Source organism: Cupressus sempervirens, chromosome 5, assembly GCF_028749045.1.
Source record: "Cupressus sempervirens isolate cs-2001-9-10 chromosome 5, ASM2874904v1, whole genome shotgun sequence".
In the NCBI taxonomy this organism is placed as follows: Eukaryota; Viridiplantae; Streptophyta; class Pinopsida; order Cupressales; family Cupressaceae; genus Cupressus; species Cupressus sempervirens.
The window spans coordinates 466,567,462-466,586,797 of NC_143122.1; positions in this window are offsets into that span (position 1 = coordinate 466,567,462).

Here is a 19,336-nt window from a genome sequence, read left to right on the forward strand (position 1 = left end):
TTTTGGGTACAATCTTATCTGATTCATGATATGTTTGTCATGGTAGGTGTTAAGGAACAGAAAACTATTAGTGGAAGGGGAAGCATTGAGAGAGAAGAAAGTGGGTCGTAGTAGCAATAAGTCACCTGAGGGCAGCCATGCACAAGCCTCCAAGATTGGGTCTGACGATGAGTTGATAGGTGCTTCTTTAAATCATAAATCTTCACAAAATGAAGAGAAACATTTGGCTTCAAATGAGATGACTAAATCACCTCAGATGTATGGGAAGCCTAATTTTAACATTGATTATAGTGGACCCTAAACCCACGGCCCTAAGCACCACTAAGTTGGTTCTGCAATATTTTTTTAAGCATCATCCAAAGAGGATATTACTAGACAAGAGATGGGATTAACATTTAGAGTTTGGATGTAAGCATAAGTATATGTAAACTTAGACCAAGTAAAAGAGAACAAACAAATCAGGGCTTCTATATAGATTTGTAAGAAGCTCATGACTCAAAACTCAAACTAGTTCTGTAAGCTCCATCCATGGGGTCAAATGTATGAATTAGATAGACATCATAATATTCTATCATAGCTCTTATGAGATAAAGTTTGCACATTACTCTCTCTGGGGTGTGTGAAATTTGACAAAATTATCCATTTATGAAAACTTAAGTTATATGTATATATAAATGAGATTTTTAATATGTGGTTGTATGTTGTTTGGTGTGTAATCCAAAGACTCAGTGCTTAGCAATATGAATATTAAACAAAATGTAATGATTTTCTATAATCTATGAATTAATTGTAGATTTCTTTTAGATTCAATTGTGTGTTTGCTTCTGTATTAATATTTCAGATTATATTCAATGATCTATCATCATTGTTTACTCTATTAATTCTTCTTCATCTTGATGATAGATCATAGAATATTATCTAAAAAGTTGATAAAGAAACTAACACAAATTAATTTATTAACAATCTATAATTAACATTATAATAACTTGAATGAACTGGTATTATATTTTCTCTTTTTTAAAGCTCTACAATCTGGATCTTCAATATTTAAGCTTGAATTATGCTTGTTTATCGATTCTCAATTATGATCACCAAACTATACTTCATAGTTCAAGCTTGTTCTTTTTCTTCTGATTTGACCGTAATACTGCATATTCTTATTTGTTTATGGGTGTTTTATGTCTTCTTTAGGTAAGTAGGGTTTTTGAGGCTAGTTGGTAACAAAACATGATGGACAATATTATTTCTTGTTGTAGAGAAATAGGCTTCTTCCATTTGGACAACTAGGGAAACACAAGTGGTCAATGAAGAGGACAAATCCAACTTAGAGGTATTATATAACAATGTTATCTTTAGATCAGTTTTTCTTTTCTAATTCTTATTTCAAACTTCTATTTCATTTCATATTAAATCATTAAGATTAGGATTAGGGTTAGGGTTAGGGTTGAAATTTCACACCTATTGATAATAGTCATTTCATTTTATCTTAATAGACGAATGAAAAAAAGCACATGAGAAAATCTTTGAAATCATTTATGAGCAGCCTTCTCAGAATATTACACAAGAGGCCAGCAGTGCTAAAGGTCTCCTCCAAGAAGATGTCTGGTAGAACTCTTGCTTCTAAAAATCATTCCAGATTCAAATAGTGAGAAACTTAGCCTAGCAAGTCCACTTTCTCAAGAAAAGTCTTAGACATTCTTCAACTCACATTCGACAAAATCAACAAATTATGATGATAATGGAGAGATTACAAGAATGGATTACACTCCTGCTTAGAGAAAACCCCCTATTCATAATGAGGAATTACCTTAAATGTAATCAAATCAATGCAAATAATAATACTCTTAACCAATGTAAAAAAAAATTGAGACAATGTGTATAAGAGATTCATATGTGTTATCTATAGATAAGGACCCATATTTCATGGTCTTGAAAGTTACTTCAAACAAGGGTTAGATTTCAAACATAGTTACAATGCCATTGTGAGCTATTGTCACAATGTCAATTTGTGATCCTTCTATTCAAAAGAAATACAATCAATGTGTTTTATTTATTCATCTTCTATGTGTTGGGATTTCCAAACATAACCTTTTTTTTCTTAAGCATGGAACATTCTTTGTCCCTCTATTCCTCACTGTAATAAGTTAACAACATTTGTCTCTCAAACATGATACGCAAGTTTTGTTTTCTGTTCCATCAATGCTGATGAGCTTCCATACCTTTACATTTAATGCATGTGGGCTTAATCTGGACTGAATAAAGAGGTTTGTAAGAGTTTTTTTTGAGACTTCCATCACTTCCATGCACTGTGAAGTGGTTTTTCTATTTTGAAGAAAATATGATAAGCATGTGAAGATGATATGGGACTTGCTAAATGCCTTGTGATTTTCAAATTATATCATATATGATGGAGGAGATAGTATAATTAATGTAATCAATTTTGGTCGACTTGGGTCTAAATTTAGGTATTAAAATAAGCCATCCTAATAATGAGGAACAGTTCTCATCCATTTGGGTGTGGATGCATGAATGGAGACAAGGTGTCCCAATGAAAACAATAGAAGTTCATTCCTTGGAAGTTTCAGAGCGATTCAGTCATTCACCTAGAGGATTCACCTCCATTATTATCTTAAAGACGACCATCTCTCTTTTGTGGGGATGCTGACATCTTAACTTTCACATGTGAATGAGTTGATCAACTTAAACACCTATACCTACATGCTTTGCTTATCAATGTACTTACTTCTCCAATGGATTTGTTCTAATCAACAAAAAGGGAAAAAATGATACACTGATACACTAATCTAAATTGCCCTTAATTGCATACCCATGCCTTTTTCATTTCTTGGTTTGGTGACATTTTGATCAAGTTGTTTTCATATATATATGACCATATATGTTGATATATTTTTGTATGAAAGTTGGTGAATAATCTTATTAAAGAGTGGCAAAGGGATGTAAAGATTGTCTTCATCAATGTGTGAGAAACTATAGGACCAAATAAAATTAATTCCAATTTCTAACTTTGACCTTATAATTTTGTGTGCTTGCTTCTAATATTATTATTATAATTACTAGTCTAGAGTGAGATTCAACATTGTTTGTCTTGTTACTTATATCAAACTACTGACAGTATGCAAGATGGTTGATGAGAAACTATCCAAATAAGTATGATTATGATCTTTTCCATGGCAAACACCAAAACATGTTGCTGTAAGGGAAAAGCTTAGAAGGATACAAGATATTGATATTAATAAAAAATAATTTATTAATCATATTCTAATTTACATGGTAGAATGCTCATACTGGTTGAGGCAAACATGCATTCCCCATGTTTTAGTTTTTTTTTAGATTAGTGGATAAATTTCCTTACACAAGTTGTGTTGGCATCACCTAACTTGTATTTTTCTAGTTTGGTGGAGATATTCTGCACGTATATGACAACATCTCCTATCAACCCACATTGGTTCTAAATTTGTATCTTTTAATGGTGTATTCTATATATCCCCATTTGCATCTTATTGTGTAAAACTGATAATAGATTTTTTTGTATTGGTTTTGTATAGATTTTTTTGTATTGGTTTTGTACATCTATTTTATAAATTTGTAGAATTTGATCAAGGTGTTTGATCTCTTTAGAAGTTTCAAGAATACAATAGTGAACAAGAGAGTATTATTAGAAAAGTTATGGTTTATTGTGGTTGATTCCTCTTTTAATTGTTGGGTGTTGTATTGCTTCTTTTATTCATTAGTTTCAGGAATTGTTCTACATAGTTTCTCCCACATTATTATAAATGGATATGCACCTAGAGATATCCTTTTTGGAGTTCTTCAAAGAAAGAAAAAATTGTCTTGCTTCTCCATTAAGCGTAGTTGTGTAGGTAGGAGTGTAGGTGCAATAGTCTATCCACTTGATTTCTGAGTGATTGAAATAAAAAACCCATAGTTTAATGTTTATGAATTCTTGGTTACACAAATCTAAGGATTTAGAGATATCAAGGTGGGTCTTAAACTCAGGCTGAGTCTACAAGAATGAATCAGTTTTAGTATTTGATTCCTTCTCCAATTGTTGGCATGCCATTATGTTTCATTTGTTCCTTGGCCTGATACAAGGTTTTACACAGATTCTCCTATCAGGAGCTCAATGGATCTCCTAGTTGGAGCCCTAGAGGGAAAGCTATATATGGACTCTCTGATCTTAGTATAAATGGACAAGGACTCAAAGGATCTCCTAGTTGGAGTCTTGTAGAGAAGGTGATAGATTGTCTCATTTCCCCATCAATGGTAACTTTGTTCATATGCAACTATTTAGCCATTTCATTTCCAATTTATTGAAATCAAATGCCCAAAAAGTTTCAACTTTTATTCATTGGTTATGGACTAAGTCTATGAAAGGATTTGGGGATATTTAGCTTGATCACAAATTGGGGAATTTTTTAATTTCCTAGAATAGATTAGATCCTTTACTGTGATAATATTTTTTTAAATTTTTTTCTAGGTGGAATAATTGAGTGTGTTCACTCTCAGCTCAACAAAGTGATGCTTTATCCTTAAAGCCATTATTCTTGGCAGAAATTAACAAGACATGCTACATTGTCTATAAGGTTGTATTGTTCCACTTTTGTAGCTTGGGTAGCCTTTAGGATAAGATTAAGCTTTAGTATATTTAAAATAGTTGAGTATCTTATAATTGGTGATTTATTGTAACTTTAAAAACTTGATTTCCTCCTCAATCACTAGTTTAGTAGTGCATTGTTGTCCATTTAATTGATAATGTCAGGGTGCCAAAGTAATTCCTATTGGAAGAAATATATTTTTTTATTGGTAAGGTTTTTTCTGACATCTTGGAGATATTCTCAAGGACTTTAAATGTAACACCAGTTTTGGTCCTTTAAATAAGGTAGATAGCTCTACTAATGTAAATAAAATCAAGATAAGATCTTTCCACATTTCATTTATGATACATTGGGGTCTCAATGCAAACCCATCACTTCTAATGCAATCAAAGAAAAACTAAGTGAAAGGCCACCTTTCAACTAAATCTTTACACAAAATCTCTTCTAACATAAAGAAGGAATATAATTAACTCATAACTTGTGTTTCATTTGAGCAACCAAGATCAACATAACATAAAAGTATTGAAAACTCAAGTTCTAATTACAAGTTGTGATCCATGAATCTAGTTGCAACTACATTTATTTGCACTTAACTAGCATACAAGGTCACCAAACTTTAGTACCCTTATTTTATGTACTACACTGTTAAAAAATAACATCATCCTCAATTTATTTTTCTAACAACCCTTGTTGTTCTTTCAACACCATAATTGATAATATCATTGTTTACCTTCAGTGTTACCTCTATCTTTTCTTATTTTTAATCTACCTTGGCAGGATTCTTGCCTTATAATTCCACCAAAAGTAACCCATCTTTTTCAATGCTTTTTATCTTGTATAGTATAGTCATCTACATACCTGGTCAATATGATCATATGCCAACAACTACACTCAACCTCCACTAATATTATTTGTAGATAATTGTAGGTCATAAATATTATTATCTATACCAACTTCATAGTCAATAGTTAGAATATTGCCTAACATTTTTTAAAATGCTAAATAGTATAGTTGTTTCTATCATAATAGTTGCCAAAGGTCATGCAGTTCATAGGCTATGCTTGCAGAACTATCCCATTAAGAGCAAGTAGACATGAAGTTTGAAATGATAATTTCCAATTATAGTTCTTGCAACAATAAAGAGAACCCAATAAATTGCAACAAAGGGAACATATAAACATTCAGTCGGATTAGCAACAACTTTTATTAGGAATGCACAAAAGGTCCAAATGATCTTGCACCATCTTATGCTTATTGAGATTTCAAGTCATTGGTTCTTTTCTTTTGAGGCAACTAGCTTGTAAGTATTGTCTTTTCATGGGTACATCATATTCTCCATTCTAGAATGTCCATGCTTTTTGGTACATTTCCAAGATATCTCTTTGAACAAATGATTGTTAATGCAATGAATAACCATGGTACTAAATGTTGCAGAGGTTTGAGATCCTTTCTTAGGGTTTATTTATTAGGCATGGATTAGGAGGGTTCAAACCATTAAGCTTTAACATGTGATTTAGTGAAAATAGATGGTCCCTTGATGTGCCATCTAAACCAAAATTTCTACCCTGCCTCCTTTGCCTCAAGAATATCTTCAAACTCTCCTAGTCTGTATATAAGTTTCAATATATAGGTGATTATGCTTCATCCTTTTTTGAAATTTCCTTCCTCTTTGGAGATTCTCCTTGGCTCCTCCAAGCATTGGTGTTCTTGGTTTTCAAGGTCACTTTTATTTTCTAGTCTATTGACATTTCTTTGGAGAGGTTTCATCCTCGTTCAATCTAGAGGTTTCCCTCATCATCTCTTTTTGGAAAAGAGGTGAGCAATAAATCCATTATAGAATATATTTATTGTTGACACATCTAGATCGCTTGGACCTCCCTTTGAATTTTTTCATCCTCAAATTGGCTTCCAATATTTTTGACATGTTGTAAATGGGAACATAGTTGGACCCAACCATCTTCAATATCATTGTTCTCGTGGTTTATGGATCCCACTTAGTTGATGAATGTGTATTCACAAAAATTATAAGTTGAGACTAAGCACTATTTTTATAAATTTGAAAGTGTGTCACATTGTTCTTTCTAGGAGTGGAAATTTGGGGGGATTTTTATTTTGTAGTGTCTTGTCTGCTTTATATGTGTGGGTACCATTGTTTATATAGAGATTTTGGTAGATCTAAAATGCTTCTATAACCTTGATTAGAGATGCTTGCCTCATTTTATTCTTATGTCACCACACTTTGTCATATCTATCTTCATGAAGGCTTAGAAACTACAAAACTTATTACTTCTTTATTTTAACTTCTTCTAGATGCATTTAAGCACAGTTCCTAGAGTTGTGAAGTCTCACTAACTCTTAACATGTTCTTAGTTGAGTGGCCTTGGTCAAGTCCTAGTGGTGCATGAAACTCATCTAAGATAAAACTCCTAGAAACTTGTTTTTTGTCGAGTCCTACCAAGTTTTAGCTAGTCTTGTTGAATTTTTTTCAAGTCCTGAGTTGGCTTACCCTTGCCAAGTCTTGAGTTGGTTCAGCCTTACTAAGTCCTAAGTTAGTTTATCCTTGTCAAGTCCAAGACTCATTTCTAATCATTTAGTTCCTTTTCGATACTCTCAATACAATCATAGACATTGAAGTCAGAATGATTGCATAAGCAGGAAAGTGAGCATGCTTCTATTGCAAATGTTCTTTTAGGATGCCTCGCACATCTAATATGGTCATTGCATGTTGTTTGCATGAATGTTTCCCTCTGAAGCATAGGCATCACATAACCTAAATATTTTTCAAAATTTTCCCCAATGGCCAATGCTATATCTCCAAAGCATGAAAATATTGAGGGTTTTACTGAACGATATGTTTCTAAAGTTATTATTCTAAAGGAAGATTGTGTTATGTATCATGATATTACATAGGTGCTCCAAATTTTGATATGAGAATGAAGTTGGATAGTCGCTAAAATAATTGTTAGTGATTTTAATATTATTTAGATTAAAAAATCTTCAAAAATATAATTAAAAATTAAAATTGTAAGTGATTTGAATATTATTTGAATAAAAAAACTTCAAAAAAATAATTAAAAATTAAAAAATAGTCGTCGACTAATATTTGCACATACATAAGTGTGCAACTACTATTGTCCTATCCAGTAAGAGGAAATCATTGTCTTAATAAACCTAAATTTTTTAATCCATAAAAATGAATACCCAATCTTGTTCTCTTAAATAGTTGTTCTGATTATATGATTTGAAAGAAAAAAATTGACTCACAAGCTCTAATCCTTAAAATTTGATTTCAAAGTTATCTAACATAACCTACATGTCTGTCCGAGCTCAAACTACTCATCTATTGGTAATAAAACTACCCATCTTTTGTTTCATTAATTAACCACACCGAAAATCATGGTAGCTAGCTCTTTCTATAGATTTTCATCATCCTCCGATCCACACAAGTTATTTAGCTTTAAAAAGGAATGTATATACTACCAGATTAGGTAAAGAGCTCCTACGCATGGTGCAAATGCAAACAAACCCTCCTTCGGCTGACGGCAAAATGACAACTTGTTTTTTGCTTTTTTTCTTATGATGAACTCGATTTGGTCAAAATTTTGACCAACTCGGGCATAAACGAGTTATGTGAACCCGAGTTGGTCAAAATTTCAACCAACTTGGGCAAAAAAATGAAAAAAAATTATTCATCATGCATATTAATAGCATTGGTCAAAAATAAAGGTCAAAATTTGATCTAAAATGTACTAGCGAGGGGAGGAGATGAGTCTACCAAATGTTTAAATGGGATGAGGAGTTGGGAGAAAGACTAAGCCTAGGAGGGGGGATAAGTGCATAAGTGTTTATAAAAAAGAAGGACCTAATCAGAGTAAGTAGCACTAGAGTTATTGATGGAGACACAACCCTAAGCACAGAATGGACACAATAGGAAAGGGAAAATTTTATTAACTGTAAAAATATGCTAGTACACTTAGTACAGAGAAACAGACTCCAAAATAGGCCCTATGGGCTTACAATAGCATAAAATTGAAGATAATTTCTTCTCCTAGTACCTTCTCTCAAAATCCACTCTGAACTACCTTTTACAATACCAGAAATGTTCTTAAATAGACACCAGAGGGTTAAGGATTAGGAATACATTCTAGAAAGTGCTAGTTGGCATCCATCAACCAAGTAGAAGGCTCCAGAAGCTATGTTAGAAGTCGGTGCAAATCTAAAAGAATCTAGAAACGGTAACCAAACTTTTGGGAGGCATAACTGTTGAACTGTAGCTCTGATTGACGAACCGTTTACATTTTTGAAAAGCTCTCGAAGCACTCTATAGCCCTATGGACCAGCTTTTCTCATCCCCCATTTTTCAACCCTATTCAAGGTCATTTAATACCCTTAACTTGACTTTGAAGCATTCTTAGGAGGTCTCCAAAAATTGAAAAACTACGATAACTTTCAAACCGTGGGGCCTTTTGACCTGATTCTTTTTCTAGAATGCTCTAAATTACAATTACAATCATCCAACCAATTTACACCTTCTAGTTCACAAAAATGATGGCTCAATTACATACTCCTATTTTTTTGGCATTTACACATATCCCAAGGTGTTCAAATACTCTATCCTAGAACACTGATAGTGGAACTATGAGAGTTGGAACCTTTATTTGACCCAAATGGGTATCCAAAAATGAAAACACATGAAATAAAAACTAAGTCTAAGTTCATTTTTTTTGGATAACACAGGATTGCCCTTATACCTCTGGATGCTCCTACATCAGTTATCAATAAGGTTGTTTTTGACACTGCATCTAAGTGTTAAGTTTTGAATTTTGTAATCCCACTTAGTTTGTAATGCAATGTTTGCACCGTCTTTCTCAATTTGGTCTTGTTTAGCAATCCTTGGGTTGAGAATATGCTTCTTGTGTTCTATTTCTATATCCTTGTAAGCTGGTATTTATGGAAGTTTAGCCTTTTTTATCTTGGTCTTGGTGTAGCTCTATTAGATGGAAAGAAAAAGGATAAAGATAAGTGTATGCAAGGAGATGAATTGTCTAGGTATGACTAGGGTGGAGAGACTTTCTAGGATGCAAAGTAGAGCATGTGGAAATATTCCTAATGATATCTGGGGGACTTAAATGATATGGTACTAAGTGAAAAAGAGTATGTTTCCCTTATATGTGAACTTGAAAACATGATGGTGATATCAAACCCCTAAGGTAGCCTTCTAACCTTTTGGGAGCCAAATGAGGATCAAGTGTGTAGCCCAACCTTTTACTTGAAGTGATATGGGACACAAGTGAAAGTTTATCCTAAACAATGCTTAGCTTAAGGATAACTATGATAGTGAGGTGGATGAAAAGTTCTTTTTAGGGAAACGAATATTACTGAAGTAATACTAAATGTTTTGAGTGGTGAGTAAATAATGGAGGATACTTGGGCTTATGATTCTTATTTTGGAGGATTTCTAAAAACCTAAGGTTGATGACAAAAAGGGAGGAGATGATTCTACCAAATGTTTAAATGGGATGAGGAGATGTGTGAAAGACTAAGCCTATGAGGGTGGATAAGTACATAAGTGTATGTAGAAAATAAGGACCTAATTAGAGTAAGTACCACTAGAGTTATTACTAAGGTTGTTGTTGGCACCATATCTGAGAGTCAAGTTCTGAATTTTGCAATACCACTCAATTTGTAGTGTAACATCTGCACCTTCTTTCTTAATTTGGTCTAGTTTAGTGATCCTTGGATCAAGGATAAGCTTCTTGTGTTCTATTTCTATTTCCTTGTAAGTTTGTATTTGTGGAAGTTTAGCCTTTTTGAACTTGGTCTTGGTTTGGCCTGACCTAAGATAACTCTATGAGATTGATCACAAGTGTGGGTTTTTAGAGGCAATGACTATGCTAAGTATACCTTTTTAAACTTGGGTTGGAAACATAAATTAGTTGAGTAACTAGGTTTCAAGAAATGGTGTTTTTATGTAAAAGGGGCAAAGTGGTTTGGGTGTTTTGGGATGTAAATAGTAAAGTGGGACAAACTAAGTTTAGGACTATTGTGAATAAACTTGCTAAAAATCCCTTTTGAAAATGGGTAAGGAAAACTTGTTTTGAAGGTGAATGGTTTGTCAAATGCTTACAAAGAAATTTTTTAGTCAAGGAAAATAGTTGAAGCAAAAGTAGCCTAGAACTTGAAATTGTTATGAATAGCTTGCTAACAACTATTTTTGAGCTAACAAAGATAACTCTCTTTTAGATGCGACATATTATGAGAAAATAGTTTCTCAAAGAATAAAGAAACTTTGAGAAAGACAAAAAATTGACCTCTTTAGCAGAAGGAATTGATAGTAACCATAAAAATTGTGTATGTTTTTACAAATGTTTTTCATAGTCTTTTGCACAAATAAGACAATTCAAACACACTCTTTATCCCTAAGGTCAAATTTGGGTTGCAATATGTTATTCAACAACCCACAACATGATGTCCTTTGATTCTACTACAATAATCAAAGAGGTGAGTTGATACAAGAGTCAATCAAAAAATGATACACATCAAAGAATCTTCAAGGCATGGAAAATATAAACACCCCTTCTATGGGGACAATGAATCTTGGAGATTAAACCTAAGTAGCATTATGCTTCTACCATAGGAGCACAATGGTGAGTAATCTTGGGGGATGTTGTTTCCCTTGCATCATGAATTTAACATACCAAAGATAAAATCATGATGACTAAATTGGTGTTATAAATAGGTATGTGGAGTCATCCAAATAGTTGTTATGTATTTGATCCACATAAGGATCTATTCCAAACATGCTAAAACCATGGGAAAGTTTTCCCACCTCAGGCTACCCCCAGAAACACAACGCCCAAACTTGGGAGATAGAGCAAGAAATTTTACCTTTCCCCTCATTTATATACTAGCCAAACTTTTACCAATTTGAACTTCTCACCAAAGAGGACACACTTTCCAAAGGTGGATGAACTCACTAGAAGCACTCCTACGTTGTTGCAAATGATCTCACTAACAACGTTTGGTACATGTGTCGCATATTCTAAGGACTTAATGTGCAAAAAATAGAGAAGACAAAGATGTGCTAGAGGCCACAATCTCAAAACATGCAAGGAACTTGGTTTAGTTATATTTAGGATGCTTTTTTGTATCCTAACAACTAATTTTGAAGACACACATGGTTTTAGCATTCAATGTTCATTTCCAACTTTACAATGATGGCCAACAAAGTAAATCATGTCATCAAATGGAAATCATGTGTGAAAGATTTAAAAAGGAGGGAATAAGAGTGAGTTTATTTTTATAGAATTCAAGATTGGATGAGTTCTTTTTAAATCCTAAAATTAAGGTGTTTTCACATAACGTTCATTCACACCTTAAATGAAATGTTCATCACATTGGTTCAGTTTTAAAACTCAACATTCAAGATTTGATTTTGTGATTAACATATTCAAATATTCCAACAAAAAATTTTTAAGATCTAAACATGCATTCCATCATGAAAAACTAAAAATTGTTCATTTTATGCATGTAAAAATTGATTTTCTAGCACACATTCTAAGAAAACCTACAAACATACATGTTAGAATTCTACGAAAAAAAGATCCTTGCAATAGAAAATGTTGAAAATTTTCCACTGGTTGGTCAAATTAGTGAACCCAAGAGTTTTAAATCATGATCTTGTAGCGCAGGAAAGTAGTTTAAGATTTGTGGGATTACAGTACAAGAAACTAGTGAAAACCTAGGAAAAGTGAGCCACAGGAAAAAGGTAATAGTGCAATCCTACAATAATATGATCCTTTCGATTAATGGGGTAGTGTTCCCACTGATAGGTGGATCTATAGGTTCGATGGAGGAAGAAAAAGGTGCGGTTTAGAGTTTAAACAATTTGGTCTGGCATTCCTACAAGATTTTACAATGACCCCGCTAGAAAAATCATGTGTTCCCATGGGAAGAGGGTTAACAGGAATATGAAGGGTAGTTTTTTTGCAACATGGTGGAAGGGTGTAGCACAAATCATGATCACACCAACATGGTTTCGCACTCTCACTAATGTAAAATTGCGATTTCATGACTGTGGGTTTGCAAACAAAATTTGTTGAAAGTTTGTTTAAGTTGGGATTTGTTTGTATGGCCAGGAACAAGCTTTCTAATTAGAGACTTTGATGCCTATAAAAAATGTTTAAAAAACACCTATCTTCACAAACAAGCACAAAATGGTAAGTGTGTTAGTTTAGCAAAAACAAGAAAAGTAGTATGATTATGGTGACTTGAATGTGGGGTCCCACCGGGTGTGCCGAAATGTATCCCCTAATTTTAGTAGTGCACATTGAATACTAAGGTTATCGAAGCATTCATAATACAAAATAAATTAACACTTATGATAAGATGAGGTGAACACCAAGAAGGAAGGCAAACCAAGAATGCTAAGCTCCTTGGGTGTGACCCATGATGATGTAGATGTGTCCATCAATGAGGGATGTGTGCTCGGTTATCCTCAAACTTCAAATGATGGGGTGTTCATTAAGAATGGAAGTGGATGGAGGAGTAAAAAATGGAAGTGAAGATGGATTTTGACATGGAAATGGTGTAAAAATGGCTCTGATGTAGTGGTCAGTGGGACATTATAAGTTTGCATGAAATTTGATATGGATTGTGAGAGGGAAGGGCTTTATTTATAGGCAAAGGGTAGTGAGATGGAGGGTCAAGATGCAAGGATGGAAGAATGGTGAGTGAGGGCTAGGATGGTTTGAAAGGGGAGCACATGGATTGTGCTTGTTTGGGGCTCTAGCCTTGTGACAAGTGTCACGAGGGGATTGGGTGGTCAAAATGGAGGGTCAAGGGGAGTAATGAGGGAGGATGAGTATGTAAGAGGGATTTAAGAGACATTAATGGCATGTAAGAACCATTAATGTTCTTGGATAGGGATGGAAGAGGACAAGGGAGACTTGTTGACTTTGGCTTGGATTAGCAAGTCTTAACCCTTGCTTAAAGTTGTGCATAAGTTTAGGAGAGGGATTAGGCTTAGCTTAGGAAGAGAGTTTGGGGGGGAAGTGGCTTAGCTTTGATGGGATGGTTTAGTTAGGAGGCTAAGTAAGGTGGATGGGTTGGATTAGGGGTAATGGTAGGGTTTAGGGTTTTAGGATGACTTATTAAATGATTTATCTAATAAATGAGGGATATGGTATTAAATTAAATAGATTTGGACATTTATTTAATTTAATAGAGGAACAGAGATTTAATTGATAAATTGATCTTGGGTTATTATTTTATTTTATCAATTGGACTATAGTTAATTAAATTAATTAATTAACTAGGGGATGATAATTAATTAATTAAATGATAAATATTTAATTAGTAATGTCCTAGGAGATGACTAAATAAGTGACCTAATGGTGTAATTATATTTAGGTGTCTGTAGTAGACAACTCTACTAGTTGGAAAATAAAATTTCACAATTTGAAAAGGAGTTTGGGAAAAGAAAAGAAGGCAGGCAATCAAGCCAACTTAGAATTGTTGTTGCTCCTCCCCTTGTACCACCCTTTAACACTATGCCAATTACAAAAATTCCAAGGCATGCCTCAAAGGCTAAATTTTTGCCAAGCTAAGGAGCTTGAAGAAGAAAAGGCCAAGATATGGTCACTACATGTGGAACTAGGAATCCAACATGAAGATAGAATTAGGGACATCATTTTGTATCTAGTGGAAAGGATAGGTTGGCTCCTTTTTTACATAGATTTGTCAAGACTGGTGGAGATTTGGGATGAATTGATTAATAAAGAAGCCATTTTGAGGCTAATTTTGAATAAGTGGATCAATAGGGATAATTCTATTATAGCCTTATGTTTCTCACCATTGATTACTTTGATGATCTAATAGAAAAAAACTTTTGATCAAGCCAAAGATTTACTAGAATTTGATCATAAGAGGAACCTACTACAAAGGAGAATAAATAAATTTTTTTTGAAATATCTTGGCACAAGTTTTGATCTCTTTCCTCATGTACTAAAAGGCATAGGTAAGATAAAAGAAAAGGAAGAGTGGACCAATGAATTGAAAGAGTTAATGTGCATCCAGATAAAAAAAAAGTAGTAAATAAAGAGAATTACATCTAGTTTTCTAGAACCGCTGGGGAAATTGTACAAGTTGCAAATTTTTTTGATTCCTTCAAACAAGATTTTGATGATATAAAGAAGACTAGTAAGGATAATCTAAAAAGAGAATAGGAAATATTGAGCTTCAATTGGCTAGGTGACACACTTTTTAACAAGTAGATGGCAGATTATTCCCCAACAATGTAGCTATTACAGATGGTAGTTGAAAAGGGAAAATGTGGAAAAAGCTATTGTTATAAACACGGTACAATTGGTTGATAAAGAAATCCAAATAAAAGAGAGAGAAAAGAAACACCAAACTACAACAATGAATATAGCTACCCAAACTAATGATCTAGCAGTAGAACAACCAATTGTAACAACTATCAAAATATTAGAAGTTGGTGCAACACACAAGGAACAGGTGGTTCCACAACTTGAAGAATAAAAAGTAGAATGAGATCAATCATCAAGTGCATTGGATTTCCAAGAAACAACTACAATAGAATTGGCCCCACCACAAAGAAACTAATGAAGAAGCCATTTGGTTACCAAAAGTAAAAGATTACTAGTTTTTGTCTCTTCTTGTGCAAGTTATGATTTTGATAGGTTTATCCTTCTATAAATCTTTTAGTTCTAAGGATAGTTGTCCTTCCCCTCTAGACCTAAAGCTTGTTGCAACTCACACTATATAAGTGAGTTCCCAAGGCTAGAGGATGGTCTTGAGTTTCTTTTATTGCATGAGTCATTGAAAATTTTAAGTCACCATGCATATTGTAAATCAATTCCAAAATTGAATACAAATTTATAGTTGTTGGTCTATTGTGTTATTTGGATGGAGATTATCACTGAATTGTATACACTTCAAATAAAGTGAATACAAATATTGAGAGTTGATTTCATTCTAGATATTATCTCTTTCCTTGTCTTTGTTTTGTTCTCTAAATTTCTGATAGAAAAGTTTATTGACTTTTAGTTGTGATTCATTATGAATTATATTTCATTTTTCTTTTGCTAATGATCTAATAGATTATGTAAATGCTTAGTTCAAATTGAAAGAACATTATGGTTTTGCATAAATATATGATAACTATAAGATTTGGAGGTGAATATAGATAAATATTTACACAAAGTGTTGAGATAAGATCCAAAAGTATGTGTATTGTCTCTATGAGTTTAGCCAAATGGATGAGGCAATGACCATTCTTGTGAGTTAATCTAAATGGAATGTTTTTGATGTTGCAAAATACTATAGTTAATCAATCTTTTATATTTCTATTAACTAAATGTGAACATGTCAGCCTGACTTGATCCATGGTGTCTAGGGTTTGGTAAAATAGTTGGTTATCATCTCTTAAGATCATTGAATTAGAAGAAATAAGGCTTAATAATCTATTGTAATTGAAATTCATGTTATGAATCTTGATTTGAAGAGTAGATATTGTTGAATTCCTGAGGTAAGCCCCCCTAAATCTTGAAAAATTTAAAGTGGAGAAGACTTTGATTTCTTATTAGTTGGCCCTTTTTTATTTTTTGATTGTGTATAATGGTTTCTAGCTAAATCTTAGGTTTTCTCACATCATAAAAGGTAGTTGAAATCACTATTAAATCAAGAGCCAGTAGGTTGTTTGGAAGATTTTATTTGAGAAGTGTTTTAAGAAGATGGAGGGATGGAAAGGAAGTTGGTTATCCTCTGCAAGGAGAATTCTAATGTTAAAATAGGTGGTGTCTATTGTTCTCATTTTATCAATGATGTGTCTTAATATTCCTAAGTTGGTGAGTAGTAGTGTAGAAAAAAATAATGCAAAGGTTTTCTTTGGAGTGGGATGGGGGAAAGTGATAAAATCCCATTGTTGAGATGGGATAAGATCTGTTGGCTTAAAAAGTTTGGAGGAGTAGGCTTGAGATATTGGAATTTAACGAATGTGGCTTTAGGAGCAAAATTGGTGTGGCAATTGTTTACAAATTTAGAGCAATTATGGACTAAAATTTTAAGGGAAAAATATTTGTATTCTAATGATGGGGAAAGTATTTGAATAGTTTAAACCCCTTTAAAGGAATTAGCTATTTGGAACTTTATTATCTCTTGTAGACATGTTATCACTACTCATATATCATGGAGGCTTGGTGATGGTGTCAAGAAAAATTTTGGGAGGAGTCTTGGAATGGATATGAGGTTCTTAATGAGGGGTGTCATGATAGGGAGCTTAAAAAAAGATTGTGCGATATATGGGGATGTAAATTCAAAGACTATCTAAAAGAGTCAAAAGGCTTGTTGGGAAAAATATGGGTTTGGAATGATTTGAGGGTGGAAGGTATATCCCCTCAACAATAACAATATTTACAAGATGTGTCTTCAAAAAGAAAAGTCTTCCTAATAGAAAGAAATGACAAGATTCGGTGGCATCCTTCAACATAGGGGGATTATTCTATAAAGTTAGGTTATGACATATTATCACAAAGGGTGGAAGCTAGTTTTGAAGTTGGGGCCCTATGTTGGCATAGGGAATTTTTTCCAAAAGCAAGGGTATTTACATGATTAGCAGTTCAAGGGCATAATTTGACTGGTGAGAGGAGGAATGGGTTAGGTTTTTAGGGTTTTTTGTGATGTGTGATGTGCCCTGGGGAGGAAGAATCAATGGATCATTTTCTTTTACATTATGAAGTAGCAATGGAGCATTAGATACATGTGTAATTTGTGTTGGGATGGCAAGGGCCCTAGAGAAATAATCTTGTGGATTTCTTGTCATCCTAGCCACATGTGAGAAAGAGAAACATGGTTGAAAATGTGTATATGGTAAGTCCATCTATTGTAATTTGGGAGGTGTCAAAGAAGAGAAAACAAAGGATTTTTCAAGAGATCTCGAAGCCTATGGAAAAACTTTTAAGAAGGATTGACCATTCAATAGAAGAAGTTGTAATTGTTGCTATTTTTAGAAGGGAGAAAAGGAAATGTGTTTTCACTAAAGATGATAGAGCTATTAAAAAAGAATGGCCAGGGATCCAAATTAGACAAGCTAGAATTTTAAGGAAGGATAAATTGAAAAGGGGATAGAGATAAAATTCAGTATGGACAACACCAAAGGATGGATGGATCAAGACTAACTTTGATAGGGTGGCAATCAATAATCTTTAGAGATTGGGGGCTAGTTTTTTAGTTAGGGGCATGGATGGGAAAACTTTTGCCTTTGGGGAAAATTGATTACTAGATGGGACTAATAATAAAGCTAAGTTCCTAGCAACCTTGTTAGCAATTAAGTGTGCAAAGAGATTGGACTGTTTAAAAGTCATTTTGGAAGGGGATTTGATGGTAGTGGTAGAGGCAATTAGAAGAAATCACATCTCTACATGGTATCTAGATAATTTTTAGATAGCTTTAAATAAGGAGCTAGAATCTCTACATGACTTTAAAATATTTTATTTGTTTCAAGAATCGAATGGACAGGCTGATCAACTTTCAAAATGGGCAACAAATTATTTGGAGTTAGGAAATTTCTTTTTCTAATGGAGTAGCCATTGGGAAGAATTTTTTAATTGATTTCCCCTACAAAATTAAAGGTAAAGTGTCCTATAAGAAACATTGAAAAGAAATGTTTGCAACTATGAAATAAATGGAGGGTTACAATTGAGGTGGAGTGGTAGAATTTTGAAATGATGAGGAGTTAAAGGAAATTTGTAAATGATTTATCTCTTTATAAAAATTGGTGTTTTAACATAAAAGGATGGATTCATGACGGCATGACAGATTGAGGTTTCAGGTCAAAGTGTGCAATCTGAGCAAGTTGGTGGACAGTTTGTTATAAAAAGGGCATTGGTAAAGGTGTTTAACATAAATGTGCATAAATTTTTTTATAGCTACCGGTGAGAACAATGATAGAGAGTAAGAATATGGAGGCCACCTTTACATTTCAAATGGCTCGACAATGGAAAATTCTTTATGGCCCCATCCAAAACCATCGCCTTTGCCTACTACTTGTTTGCCCAACTCTAGAAGAGATTGAAGCACTAAAGTGAACTATAGGGGAATTGTTTCAAAATTCTACCCATCAATGGAAGAAGAATGTAGATATCATTGTGATGATTATGTCATGGGGTTTGGAGTTGACCTTTATGGAAGAGGAGGTTAAGTGGGTAATAACATCTTTGTTTTGAAAAACCTAATGGTGGGTGTGGACTCTTTGTTAGAGTGGGCTTGGTCGAGGCAGGGAGAGGGCAGAAAGGAGGATCAAAGGATTCAATGTCTCTCATCCTTGATGTTCTTGCACTAATGTCCATTGAAAAAGATGAATGGTGGTGAAGGTGGTTTTTCCTCTTAAGGTGTGATGGGGGAATGAAAAATGGCTGAATTTTTTCCTTTTGCATCATGGGTAACTAGTTAAAAGGTTTCCAAGATGGGCAATGGAAAATTTTGTTGTGTGGAGCAATTTGTTAAGAAAGTCAAGGATGGAGAAACATAGTGAGTGTACATGACAAAGGAAATGAAGAACTTTGTGATAGCCATGAAGGGCCTCTAATCAAAGAAGAAGTTTTTGGTGATGGGTACAAGTAAGGAGAAGTAACATGTGAAGGAAGGAGCCCAAGTGTTGGGAAAATAATTAAAGATGGTGCTAGAACAAAGGTTCTTCG